Below are 15,261 nucleotides of genomic sequence, written 5' to 3' on the forward strand. Positions count from 1 at the left end.
ATAGGGTAGGTTAAATAATAAGGACCAAAGTAGCAGTTAGAAGTAGAGGATGAGGAGGAATAGAGTAAATTGGTTAAAAAGGATAGTGAGGGAAATACACAATAATTATAGTTCATAATGTGAATGGGATAAATTTACCCATAAAAATGGAAACATAACAAATTTTAAAATTGAATTCAACAATATGTTGCTTTTAGGAAACATAATAACAATGAGAGATACACACAAAGATAAATAAAGGGCAGCGGTAGAATTTGCTATGTAAAAAAAGCAGGGATCTTAGATAAAGTTAAAGGTAAAATAAATTTAATCAAAAGAGAAAAAATAGGAAAACTACACTGTGTCAGTAATATTATTCAATATTGTTTTGGACCATTTAAAATAACTAAATTGTATAAAATACCTGAGAGTATACCTGCCAAAACAGTCACAGGAACTATATGAACATAAATGTAAAACATTTTTAATCAAATAAAGTTACATCTAAATAATTGAAGTAACATTTGTTGTTCACATTTATTGTAGGTAAAGTCAATATAATTTTTAAAGTGACAATTTTACCCAACTAATCTATTTATTTAATAGTATCCCAATTAAATTACTAAAATTTTATTTTGCTGAGTTAAAAAATAATAACAAAGTTCATTTGGAAGAATAAAAGGTCAGGAACCTTAAAGAAATCAAGAAGAAAAGATATAAAAATCAGAATTAGTAGTATCAGACCTTAAATTACATTATAAAGTGAGAGTACTGTTGAAGTATAAAATGGATCATTTTGATTACTTTAAATTAAAATGTTTTTGTATAAATAAAAGCCATGGAGCCAAGAACAAAAAGAATGAAGAAAACAGGAAAATCTTTCATAGATAATCTCTCAGATAGGATATGATTGAGTTGGAATACTGCTGAGTTTTGGAAATAATGAGCTGTTTGATTTAAGAAAACATGGAAAGATTTGTATCAATGAAGGAAGATACTGTCCACCTTCAAAGAAACAGATGACAAGTAGAAATAAGTATAATATAGTCTTACATATATGTATATGAGTGTATATGTGTATATGTGTGTGTGTGTGTGTGTGTGTGTTGTGTGTGTGTGTGTGTGTATCCATACTTAACTGCAGCCTTCCTTAGAGTAGAGTAGGGGAAGGAGGAGGGAAAATAAAATAAAAAGTATATAGCTAAGAACAAAAGACAACCTATAGGAAGCAAAGAACAGTTGAGCAGCTTTGAAAACAATGTGTAGTATTTATTATGTAGGCTTTCTTGAAATAGAAATGTTTTGCTTTATATTGAATCATCTCTTATTCTGCTGTGTACATGGCAATGATGTTTTGATTTTTTTCTCATTTTGTACTTGTATAAGATAAATTTCTAAATTTATGAAAAGAAATTTAAGTCATTAGCACTTTGGACATCTTAATGACAAACACTAGAAAAAAGGCAGAGAAATACCACCTAAAATAAAAACAAAATAATAAGTATTTGGGAGTTAGCCTATAAGACATATAGATAGAATTTAAAGAAATACAACTACAAAACAATTATCACAGAAATAAAAGGAGACTGAAATATGTGAAGAGAGCTCCAATATATATGGCAAGGCTATACTAATGTGATAAAAAGGATAATATCATGGAAATTAATCCACAGATTTAATATTCTGTCAATCAACCAAAGAGATATTTTATATAATTAGGAAAATGATAATAAAACTCATATGGAAGAACAAAAGGTCAAAATTACCTACACAAATAATGAAAAAAGCAGGAATGAAGGGAATTTGGCACACAAGATTTCAAATTATGTTATATAAAACAGTAATTATTCTATGCTACATATTATAGATCTATGTTTATAGCTACAAAAATTTTGATTAGTATTATAGCAAGATTTGGGAGAAAATATACACAGCAGGATAATTAGAAATTGATGGTGGTAATGAGGGAGGTGGGTCTCTTCTCCAAGAAGGTTCTTGCTAGCTGCCAAGAAATTGCCACTGGTGGGTAGGGCAAAGTCAACTTATGATGAGGCAGATGATGAAGCTGAGACAGAAGGCAAAATGGGTCAGGTTAGTCAAACTCCCTTCACTACCTGCCTTTAGATGCTAATGGAAGCAGTCCATCAAGAGCCCTCAAGAGCCCAGAAACAATATTTCACCACAATCTATTCTTTCCACCCTTGCTTCTAGCCAGGCTCTTCACAACCATTTTTCAGAGAAGCAACCCTTTTGAAGATGACTAATTCAATCTAACACTTACGACTCATTGTAGGTGCTGTTAGTCCCTGCCTTCTTAACAGCTAAAGCTACTGAAAATAAAGGGGAGAAAAGTTCTTGATACCAAAATTCTTGTCACTGACAAATGGTTCTACATCAGAGACAAATGTGATTTTATCAATGGAAATGACACTTTAGAAAATATATTACTTTCTGCTCTACTCTAAAGACTAATGGATCCACCCATCTGACTAGAACCCAAAACTTCACATTTTTGTTATATTTCGATATCAAACTCCATGAGCACAGGGATTATATTGCTTTTTTATTTGTATGTTATTATGTATTTTATTTCTTGGAGAAGAGGCCCATCTTCCCCATCACTATCATCAATTCCCAACTATCCTGTTGTGTATATTTTCTCCTAAATCTTGCTATAATACTAATCAATTTTTTTGGTAGCTATAAACATGGATCTATAACATATAGTATAGAATAATTACTGGTTTATATAATTTATATTTTATATTGTGTCCCTCAAACAGCACTTAATAATATAATAAGCATCTAGGTGGCTCAATGGATAGAGCACTGGATCTGGAATCAAGATGATCTGAATTCAAAGTCTATCCTAGACACTTATTGGTCATGTGATCTTGGGCAAGTCATTTCACCTCTTTCTGTCAAAGTTTTCTCATTTGTAAAATGGGGCTAATAACACCTACCCAGAACCGTTGTGAGAAAAAAATGGGATAATGATTGTAAAATGTTCCACAAACCTTAAAGTGCTATATGAATACTATTATAAATGCTTTTTTCATTCTCTTGTTCAAGTGATAGCGTGAACAAAAGAGAAAGAAGAATGTACATAATTATGACAACTGTATAAAAGCTGAAATAAACTTTAAGTGATACCAAAATTTAGAACAAAACCATTAACTAACAATGACACTAATTTATAAACTATGCCTTCATCTTTTTTTGTAAATCAATAGCAAAATATTCAAATGAAGCTTGCTTTACTATAATTTGCAATCTTTTTTATGCAGCTTTATTTAACTTTTTTTTTTTCAGGGATTTTACCTTGTGGAAGATTCAACTGTAGAGTTTTGTAAGATAAACAGAAACAAAATTTATGAGTTAAAAAAAAAAGACTACAGAAAAATGGGATTTATTCAGTCTCTAAAGTGGCCAGTCTTTCTACAAGACATAGCTTGATTTCCTTTGAATCTAGTTAGCTAGTTTATTTCATAAATCATTTTCTTCTCTTTCTTTAAACCCCTCCTACCTCGAAACATATTCAGAGAAACACATAAACTCCAAGTTTAGTCCACCTCATACATAAACCATAATACCTCCTTCAACTTTCTGAGAATTAGCCATTATATCCCAACCTTGTTTGAAGATCTGGTATGATCTAGAACTCTACTACCTCCTAATAACAGTACATTCCACTTCGAATAGCTCTTACTTCCAAAATTTTTCTTTATATGGAGCAGAAATCTGGCCTTTTTGACAATTTCCACTGTTCCTTATTCTGCCCTCTAGAGCCAAAAGAACATGCCTTCTTTCTCTTCTATGTGTCAACCCTGCAGATACTTGAAGATAGCTATGATGTCTTCCCCAAGTCTACTTTTCTATGGATGTATACCACTTCCACTTCTCACTCAGTGTGATGGCAAGGCTCTCTCAATACCCTAATCACTCTCCTCTGATCACTCTCCATGTTGCTTCTTACTACACCTCTCAATGACGCTAACACTACATTAGTTTTTTCAATTGCCACATCACATTGTCAACTCCCACTGAGCTTAAGACCACTAAAACTTGCAAATCTTTTCCAGAGAACTTCTGTCTAGAATACTTTTCCCATTTTGTACTTGTGAGTTGACTTTATATTTCTCCCTAATGAGTTTCTTTTTTAACTTTTATTTTCTTCAATTAGCAAACATTTCCTTTCTCTCCCTCTCACTCTCATCCCTGGAGATGAAAAAGAAGAAAAACAATAACTTTGCAGTAAATATGCATAACAAAGGAAAACAAATTATCAGATCGGTCTAAATACATGTCTCATTCTTGAGTTCATCACCTCTCTCAAAAGAGGTGGGTAGGATCATTATCCATTATTCCTCTGGAATTGTGTTTGTTCCTTGCTATTCTTTTTAGATTCCAGACAAGATTCTGGCTTATTGGCATTTATTTTTGGATCCTCACTCTCAGAGAGTGCTTGCTGTTTCTCAAATTCATGTCATCTTCAGATTTGATAAGCATGACATTCACGTGTTTATCTAAGTCACCAATAAAAAATATGGAACAATACAGGATTAAGAACAGACCCCTATAGTCTGACACTAGGTATCATCATACATAGTAATATTGGACTTGACCATTCCCCTGATTTTGAATTCATAAAACTGTATTGTTGTCTAGCCCAGATCTTTCCAGCCATTGCATGAAGAAGCATAAGAAATTTTTCATAGAGATGAATCTAGTTATTCACAGAGGGAAAAGTAAGTGGATGAAAATCCCTATTTTCTAGTCTGTGATACATAGATAGGTAGACAACTCATAGAGCTAATCTATCAGGACATGTGTCTTGGATAAACACTGTAAGATGGGCAATGAAATGGGCTCAGAATGAAACAAAAAAAGGAAAAAGGCTAGATTACTCTTGGAAAAATGCTCGGTATTTTGAAGATTCTAAACTTTTTCTCAATACAAAGGCCCATCTTTTTAACATCCCAGTGATGCTATATGTCTGTGAACCATAAAATGCCATCTCTGAAGCAAAGGAAGAAGTAGTCTATGATACTGACCCTGAAGAATTCCACTGGAAAAGATCATCAGAGAAATGTGTGATAAGAACAGAAGATGGGTCAGCCATGTAGCAAGAGCAAAGGATAAAAATGTTTGGAAGCCTGGTATTGGTGCCCATTGTTGTCTATGAAATACCAAGGGACCTGGAGGACAAATTTTACTATGTTTAACAGACCCTTCATGGAAGATCAACGTGAAAGATCCACATGAATGGAATGAGAAAACATGGCTACACTACAGTTTTTATTAAAGGGAAGAGTACACACTTGATGAAATCACAGAATCACCAAAGTATAGTCAGGGGAGGGCATTTGAGGGCCTCAATAATCAGGCTTCATTTTCCTGGTCTTACAGTATTCTTCCTGTACTCTACAATCTAGCCAAATTGATAGATCTCCAAGCTCTGTCCTCTTCAAGTGCCTTCTTTTCTTTAAGATCCAGTTCAGATGCTAATTCCTCCATGAAGATGTGAATGTAATCTCTTCCTCAAATTTCTTCTAATATTTTTTCAAGAACTCTTCTTTGCACTCACTACATTCTCTTCTGTATCATCATCATCATCATTAATGTATTTATTTCCTCCTTATGAGAGGGTAAATTCCAAAACAGGACCCGTGTCATATCTATTTCATCATCATCACCATCATCATCATCATCATCATTTCTGAATTTATTTCCCTCTCAACGAGAAGGCAAATTCCAAAACAGGACCCGTTCATATCTATTTCATCATCATCATTATCATTATTTCTGAATTTATTTCCCTCCCAATGAGAGGGCAAATTCCAAAACAGGACTTGTGTCATACCTATTTTTTATCATCATCATCATCATCATCATCATCATCATTTCTACATTTATGTCCTCCCAATGAGAAGACAAATTCCAAAACAGGACCTGTGTCATACCTATTTCCATATCTCTCGGATCTAGAATAGTCCATTGCACATAGTAGGTACTTAATACATTCCTACGATTCAGAAAAGACATTTCAGCAAATCCAATTCCTCTCCTTGAGTGGCAGATGGTGGGCCGAGCAAGTCGGAAGAAGGGACAGACATAATATATAGTGACTTTGGATTTGATATTGCATGACACAGAGTTCTACCTGTTAGGTAAAGCTCAGTTAAACCAGCCTACTCATGCTATGGCCCCCAGGCATTAGACATATGACAAGGAATCTATTATCCACCTCCCAACCCCTCCTTCCCTGGTGCTCACAGCGTTCCTGCCTCTCTAGTGAAAGTAATCAAAGGATTGGAGAATAGGGCTCGTGACAAAGGCAACTGAGATTGAAGCTAAAGAAGAAAGGGTTGAAGGATGACTAAACAACAGCCTTTAACTATGTAAAAGGATAATACTAAATGATGGTGAGAAACGGTTCCCTGAGGATAGAACAAGAGGAAATGAGTTTCAGGGATAGCAGAAGGGATTGAGGTTGCAACTTTTTTTTTTTCCTTTTTCTTTTTAAAAGGCTGGTGAGGCACCCGAATATGTTACAAAGGAAGGAAAACTCATTTATTTTCTTCTTTCCTTCTCACAGCTAACATCAGTCCTTTTCTCCCAATCTCTAGGGCACAAGGACCTGACAGGAGCAACAACTACGAGAATGGAGAGAAGAAAAGCAACTGAGATTCTTTCCTGCATTTTTACTGAGAAACAAAGAGATATTAATGGGAAAATAAATGATCATAGAACAGAAGAGCTACAGCTTTAACTCACTGCTGGTCAGTGGAGTAAGACAAAGGGCACAGACATCCCTTGCAAAGGGAGACAGACTCATAGGACCATAGGAGCAGAGTTGGAAAGGCCTTGAGAAGCCTTCAAGTACAACCTTCCTATTTGACAGTTGAGGCACTGAGTCACAGAGAAGTTAAATGGTTTATCCAGGGTTAGAAACAAAGAGAGAGAGAAAGAAAGACAGAGCGATTTTGCCAGATGGGATCCTAGGCATAGGATTGTGAAGGAATTGGGAGGAAACCAGATCACATCAAAACCATTCTGGATACAAAATTGTCACTATTATGTACATGTTACGATTGTTCAGATAGAGGGTGGGTCCAGGAGGAGTTTCTTTTCATTGAGTGAGAGGAAAATTGTCATTGAAGCATAAGAGCAGGGATTTGGGAGGAAAAACTTGATTTAGGAAAATTAGGAAATGAAGTATCATATTTTCCTCCCTCCCCCTTTTTCTGTCTCTCTCTGTGTCTGTCTGTCTGTCTGACTCTGTCTGTCTCTCTCTCTGTCTCTGTCTCTCTTTCTTTGTCTTTATCTTTCTATCTCTGTCTCTCCCCCCCACAGAGACATACATATTCTATATGTATATCTTAAAAGACTATCTCCAGGAATAACCTTTTAGCTCTCTCCTTTGTCCTACAAGACAAATGAAAAAGGTGAAATTAGGAATCCATTTTTACTTTCTAATGCTGGAATACTGGAAGTAACAAACAGACACCCCCAGAGAAAGCCACTCATATAACCCAGGTCACACTGAACTAATCCACACAAATGAAGATGATGGCCAAATTAGGGCAGGTGAAGCAAGACCATTTCTCCCTTCCCAGTTTTCTTGTACTTTGCTTAGATTCTTTTCTTGCATGGCTTGAAGGCCCTCTTCTTCCACTTACTTTACATATAATATGGACATATTAGAAAATTCTGAGCTTTGATGTATTTTCTAGACTTCACAAGAAGTGGTAAGAATCTAAACCAGGAGGGTGGAGGTAATCTAGAGATTCTAGAAAGGTGAAGTTTGGAATGCAAAACCTTACCAAAATGAATGTTGAAAACTATCTTTACATATAATTGGGAAAAATACTATTAGGTAGAAAAAAAAAAGATCTAACAGGACTGGGGACCAGAACTCCAACTCAAAATATCAAAAACTAAACTCATCATCTCCTCACCCCATACCATCTCATCCTGCCCACATTCAACCTATCCCATGTTCTAATTTCCTTATTTCTGTTAATGTCTCCACCTTACTATGCTTATAATGGCATATTATAAAGGGGACATATAATATATGGCCCTTAAAGTCCCTTCCAGCTTTAAATTTATGATTGCATTAATAGCTAATATTTGTATAGCACTTTAAGCTTTGCAAAACTCTTTACATATTTTATCTCATACAAGAAGCAGATGCTAATATTATCCCATTTTACAGATATGGAAACTGAGGCTGGAAGATGTTAAATGATTTTTTTCAGTCACTTAGCCTAAGTCCAAGTACTTTTGGTAAGTTTCGAACTTATGTCTTGCTAACTCCCAGTCCAACATTTTATTCACTTTGCTATCTAATTGCCTTGATGCTATGATCTCAAAAAAGGCAAAACAAATCTAAGAGGTAAATGATCGTGAAATTTGATGGAAAATATTGCATGTATGTGCATGTGTGTGTGTGTGTTTGTGTGTGTATATATGAGACAGACAAAGACAGACCAAAGAAAGAGAGAGGGAGAGAAAGAGGGAGAGAGTGTTTTTCATTTGGAGAAAAAATGTTTTTCATTCTCAGACTGTACTTAGACCAACAGAAAAATACTGAGTCATTCTTGCTTAAATCTATTGCTGAAAAGAAGGATGTTTATTCTAAACTAAATACTGATATGCATCTAAAGAGATTTATTTTACCTGCATTTGATACAAATTTTAGAGCAGTTTGGAATATCTCTATAGGATCCTACTAAAATCATGAAAAAAGAACAAACCTCCAACTCAAACAGATGTCATAAGATTTAAAAATTGTTCTATTTAAAAAAATCAACTCAGCAAGACCCCTGTTCTTTCATTCTTTTCAGTTCACTTGTCCTTACACGGCTGTTAAATAGAAGAGCTCCATCAAACTTTTAATATGTGTAGCAATTCTGAATTATAAACCAGCTGGTGACTCTCTCTTCAGGATACCAAATGAAAAAGATTCATTTTCTATGTTTGAGGTTTTTGGGTTTTTTAAAAAATCTAATTGAAGCCTAATTACAGATTGCTGAGGAATTGGGTTTTCCTCTTTATAGCTTCCATCTTGCTGAGTTCTCTTTCCCAGGCTTATTTCACCAGTCGCCTTGATCAGTTTAGGATTATTCTTCCAATATGCTGGTTAATGACAACTCAATCTAAATTTAAATGCCCCAAATCACAGCATTTCCTAGGAGAGACTACCACATCCAATTAGCAATAAAATTGGACTTTTCTGTCTGTGTTCTCCCTCTTTGAATTTTGTCTACCATCATTCCAAGAAAAATTTGCCCATAACAGGTGAAACAATACCTCTATCCCTGATATTTACATTTGTGGACCTTGATGCTTTGGTCTCATTACTACATGATTACTACTAATCAAGGCACAAAATGATGTAATCTTGACTAGCAGTAACTAGGTAGGTCTGGCATAAACAAAGTTTAGACCACCATCTTACACCATATTCCACAAGTCATTCAAAATGGACATGTGACCTTAATATTAAAAATCATAGCATAAAAACTAAAAGAGAAGACTATAAACATCTTATAGCTGTAGGCAGGATATTATTGATTAAAGAACAAAGACATTTAATAATATAGATAAAATAGATTAACTTTATTACATCATATTGAATGCAAATAATCTTAATTATGTGAAATTATACCCCCCAAAATTAATGCATCCAGAATAAAAAGGGAAGTGGTTAAATGGGAAAAAAAATCTTTATCTCAAATTTCTTAGATAAGGGTTAGATTCCAAAATATATAGACAGATAAGAGGATTATTTAAGATCAAAAGTCATTTTCCAATAGATGGGTAGTTAAAAGATATGAACAAACTGTTCTCAAAAAAAATTTCAAACTATCAACAACCACATGAAGGAATACTCCAAACCACTAATAATGAAAAACACAAATTGAAACAACTTTGAGGTTTTTACCTGACATATTACAAATTGGCAAAGATGACAAAATGTAAGAATAGTCAATGTTGTAGGGGTTGTGAAGAGACAGGCACACTAATGTATTGTTGTTGCAGCTATGAATTAGTACATTTAAAAAAATTGGAATTATGCAAAGTGGTTAAAATGTCCATACTCTTTGACTCACTGTTGGACTATATCCATATATTTTAGAGAGATCACTGATAAAAAGAAAGGCTCTAAACACACCAAATATTTATAGGAGCACTTTTTGTGGTGGCAAAGAATTGGAAACAAAGTAGATGCCGATTAAATGGAGAATAACTAAACAAAATACAACACATAAATGTAATAGAATATTACTGTGCTTTAAAAAATTATAAACATGGTACATACAGAGAAGCATAAAAAATTATGTGAATATACAATGATAATAACAATGTAAATGTAAAAAAATATAAAATAATTGAAAATGAACATTGCAAAAAGACCAAAAAAAAAAAAAAAAAACCCAAAACCCAACCCCAAAACAAAAACCAAGCTTGAACCCAAAGAAGAGATGAGAAAACACTTTACCTTTCCTCTGCAGACTAGAGGTCAGTGAGTAGAACCACCGACTATACTGTTAGCCTTTTTTTGAAATAATGATTAGTTTTGCTGATTTTGTTTCTTGTCTTTCTTTTTTCTTTAAAAATATTATTTGTTATATAGAATGGCCCTCTGGGAGGGGGGCAATACGGAGGGAAGTTTAAAGGATATAAAAAAATCAATAAAGTTTTAAAAAAAAAAGCTGTTAAGAATTTATTTGCTGGTATGTTGCAAATATAACCAAAAAGGTTTTAAATTATAAAAGGATGGGGGAGGGAGAAGACTATCTATCAATAGCGAGATCTAGTCTCCAGTTTTAGATCTATAGCAAGATCTATCAGTATCCAAATTTATAGCTGCCTATATCCAGATCCATATCTATACCCATATCTATTTCCATACCTATTCCTATCAAATTAGATACCACAGAGAGTAGTTATAAGTAGCAATTGAGACAGCTAGAAAGTCACAGAGACACAATGCAATAAAGGAGCCAATAGTAAAAAACCTATAGCCTTCAATGTCTACATATAAATACTCGAAATTTATGTAGTGAACAAGAAGAATTGGAGGTTTTAATTCAAACAGATAAAATTGATCTAACATATATCATTGACATTTGGCACCTTGAAATACCGGCTGGACCATGGGGCTAGATGGGTAAAAGGAGTGGTGGTATGTGATATCACTGAATATTAAAGAAGGTATACATCATATAGCAAGGTAGTGCAGTAGACAGAGTATTTGGGGCCTGCATTCAAGAAATCCAGCCACCGACACTTATTGGCTGTGTGATCTTGGCCAAGACACTTAAGCTTGTTTGCCTCAGTTTCTTCATTTTTAAAATGAAGTTTTAAAACTTTAAACTCATTTTTAAAATGAATTGGAGAAGGAAATGGCAAAAATTCCAGTATCTTTGCCAAGAAAATGCCAAATGGGGTTACAAAGAGTTGAACATGGCTGAAACAACTGGATAAAATACATCATGTATCTTCATGTGAGGAAATGCAACAGAATAGAGAAACATGGTCCAAAGTATTTGGGTAAAGGTTAATGGTGGGAGAAAATAGAAGTGATTTTTCCCCCACTGGAATATATTACAGATAACTTGGACAGAAAGAGGCAATAGATGAGGAGTTTGGGAAACAGATCACAAGCTTGGCGCAGACACATGGTCTTCAAGCACCCCAGGAATTGACTGGAGATCTTTTGTCTCTACAAAAAATCAAGGAACTAAATAACTTCTTGACTTACCTGAGTGACAACTTCATTCTTTGAAAAGTGAAAGAACCAACAAGATGAAATTCTATTCTGGATCTGATTCTTGCTAACAAAGAAGAAATAATTGCTAGAGTAGAAATGATGGGAATATTGGAAGAATATTCCTAGAATTTTTGATAAAGGAAATTTAGACATGATTTGATATACATCCTAAATTTTGGGAAAGCTAATTTCAAAGGGTACAGAATTCCATGGATTAAAATTCTATAGGGTAAGTCAATCCAGAAGGGAGTGCTAAAGAATGAAATTCTGAAATAATTCCAATTAAGAGGGAAAATGAAAATTGTTGGCAAAGAATCATATAGATGTAGAGGATATTCATCAATCAACAGAGATTTTAAAAGAATATATACAGAAGATGGAAGTAGGGCTAAGTAACAGAGGATGAATATAAAAGCATGACATGGTTTTATAAAAATAGTGCTAGGGAATGTTGAAAGTCAGAATGATCTTAGACTGGTAAAAGAAGTTAAAGTCAACAAAAAGCTATATTAGGAAAAGGGTGATCAAAGATGGGATAGGACTGTGATTTGTGGGGGGTGAAAGAAGGTGAAAGGGCCATTCTAATTTCACTTACGTTTTTTCTGTCAAAGAGAATGATCTTTGCTCTGGAGATGGCAGAACAAAAAAAGGCTGATCAGGGAACTGAAATCTAAGATAAATAAGAAGGGAGTAAGAGACTCCCTGCCTGTTCTTAAGGAGTTCAAATCACCAGGTCCAGAGGAATTACATACTTGGGTCCTGAAAGAACTGCCAGACAGAATTGCTGAACCACTATCGGAATAAATTGGACTAGCTGGCCATCACAGAGATCCTTTCCAACTAACTCTCAAATTCTGGTATTCTATGATTTCCAAAGTAGTTCTTTCTCCATTAAATCAATTTCTCTCTCTCTCTCTCTCTCTCTCTCTCTCTCTCTCTCTCTCTCTCTCTCTCTCTCTCCCCCCCCCCCTCCCTTCCTCCTTCCCTCCCTCCGTCCCTTTCCTCCCTCCTTTTCTCTCTCACTTTTTCTCTCTCCTCCCTTCCTTCTCCTCTTTCATTTTCTCTTCATATATTTATGCCCATGGGCATAGTAAAAAGGGGATAAGACTTGAAGTTGAGACAGTTAGATTAAAATTCTACCTCTGTCACATACCAACTATGTGACTATATACAAGTCATAACCTCTTGGATCCTTTATTATTTCAGCTGTAAAAAGTAGACAATTATCCTTGTAGTAACTATACCACAGTGCCATTGTGAAGATCAAATGAAATAATGTATGTAAAGTACTCTTCAGATCTTAAAATGCCCTACAAAATGTCAGCTATTATTGCTATATATATTGCTATATATAATTGCCATATGCCATCTATATATTAAAACTCCTAATAATAGCTAGCATTTACATAGAGCTTTAAGGTCTGCAAAGCCCTTTACAAATATCATCTAATTTGATCCTTACAACAACCCAGAGAAGTAAATAGTATTATTATCTCCATTTTGCAGATGAGGAAACTGAGGCAAACAGCCTAGGGTTTCACAGCCAGTAAATGTCCAATACAAGATTTGAATTCAGTCCTCCCAATCCTGAGTCCTGCAGTCTATCCATTCTGCTGCCTAGTTGCCTCTATGTAAATGTCAGTGATCATCATAACTACCTAAGCACAGGACAGAGTCAGTTATGGCATAGCAGAGGAACAGTGAGCCATCAAGTCAGGAAGAGCTGGATTCAGTTTCTGCATCAGACATATGCCATCTTTGTGACTGTGGGCAAATCACTCGCACTCTCCCTTGGAAGGGTTAGTATGATTCCAATGAAAAGAACGCTGAATTTGAGTTAGAGGACCCAATTTCAAATTGCCCCTCTGATGCTTATTACCTCCTTAAGTAAGTTACTTAATCCCCTTGATCACCATGCTACTTTTTAAAACCATAAATTACAGATGATTTGTTGATGGGCATCAATAGAGGAAAATGGCCAAAATTATACAGAAGAAATTATAAAACCAGAACATATGCCTATGTGTCTAAGGTTAAATGTCTAAGGCACATTTTAAGGAAAAGGTTGGTTTACTCCCCTGCCCCACCCATGACACTTCCTCCCTCCCTTCACATAACTAGACAACCAGAACACATTGATTTGGCAATATCTGTGTGCAGAATCCTTCTAATATGCCTTCCTTCTGACTCCAGCAGGGGAGACCTCCTCAGGGAGTGAATCAGTATAAGGGAGAAAGAAATAAAGGATAAATAGACACAGCAGGAAAGCTATATCCTCTGATGGTGTTTAATGTCCTGGAAAGGAGTCCCTATTCTCCTGTTCCTTTTTCTTTTTTCCAATGCCTTAAGCTACTCTTCCATGGCTCCCACTTTTAGCTCTTATTTAGCTCTTCAGCTCATATTCATTTCTCCAACATGGGTACAACTTTGAGATGGGATGCCTTTCTTTTCTGTGAAATATTGTAGAATCGCAGAGTTGTAGGGAACATAACTTCATTTGGCATCAGATAACTGGCTTCTACCTCACAAGGCAAAACCAGAAACAATGGATGGAAGTTCCAAAGAAGAATATTTAGGGTTAACATCCAAAATAACCCTTGCTTACAGTTAGGATTCTCCAAAAGAAGAGTGGACTGCCCAGGAGTAGAGTTCCCCTTCACTGGAGGGCTTCAAATGAATGATCATTTGTTAGATAGGAGATTCTTTTCATGTATAGTTGAATGAAGTCCCTTTTAACTATAGCTGAGGACATGAACTGATGCTAAGTGAAATGAGCAGAACCAGGAGATCATTATACACTTCGACAACGATATTGTATGAGGATGTATTCTGATGGAAGTGGATTTCTTTGACAAAGAGACCTAACTGAGTTTCAATTGATAAATGACGGACAGAAGCAGCTACACCCAAAGAAAGAACACTGGGAAACGAATGTGAACTATCTGCATTTTTGTTTTTCTTCCCGGGTTATTTTTACCTTCTGAATCCAATTCTCCCTGTGCAACAAGAGAACTGTTCGGTTCTGCAAATATATATTGTATCTAGGATATACTGCAACATATCTAACATATATAAAACTGCTTGCCATCTAGGGGAGGGGGTGGAGGGAGGGAGGGGAAAAATCAGAACATAAGCGAGTACAAGGGATAATGTTGTAAAAAAAATTACCCTGGCATGGATTCTGTCAATATAAAGTAATTATTAAATAAAAATTTAAAAAAAATAACTATAGCTGAGGATTCTGTGGTTCATTTGTCATTTCTGTTACTTATTATCTTATGTGAGTTTAGATGAATCATTTAAGCTTTCTGGGGTCTCAGTTTCCTCGTCTGTCAAATGAAGAAACTGGATCTTCTGGCTCTAAAGCTATGACCAACTTTTATTTCACAAAATGACCAATATGGAAATATTTTACATGATTACATGTATACAGCCAATATCAGAATTTTTACTATCTCAGAGAAGAGGAAGGGAAAGATAGAATTTGGAACTCACAA

At 35.0% G+C, this 15,261-nt stretch overlaps 1 protein-coding gene across 1 annotated transcript in view; it reads right to left on the bottom strand.

The window, feature by feature from the left end:
- The window catches only part of BSN (bassoon presynaptic cytomatrix protein), a 232,903-nt gene that overhangs the window by 109,460 nt on the left and 108,182 nt on the right, over positions 1-15,261 (bottom strand). The window lies entirely within an intron of this gene.

This window comes from Antechinus flavipes, chromosome 1 (assembly GCF_016432865.1).
Source record: "Antechinus flavipes isolate AdamAnt ecotype Samford, QLD, Australia chromosome 1, AdamAnt_v2, whole genome shotgun sequence".
Taxonomy (NCBI): Eukaryota; Metazoa; Chordata; class Mammalia; order Dasyuromorphia; family Dasyuridae; genus Antechinus; species Antechinus flavipes.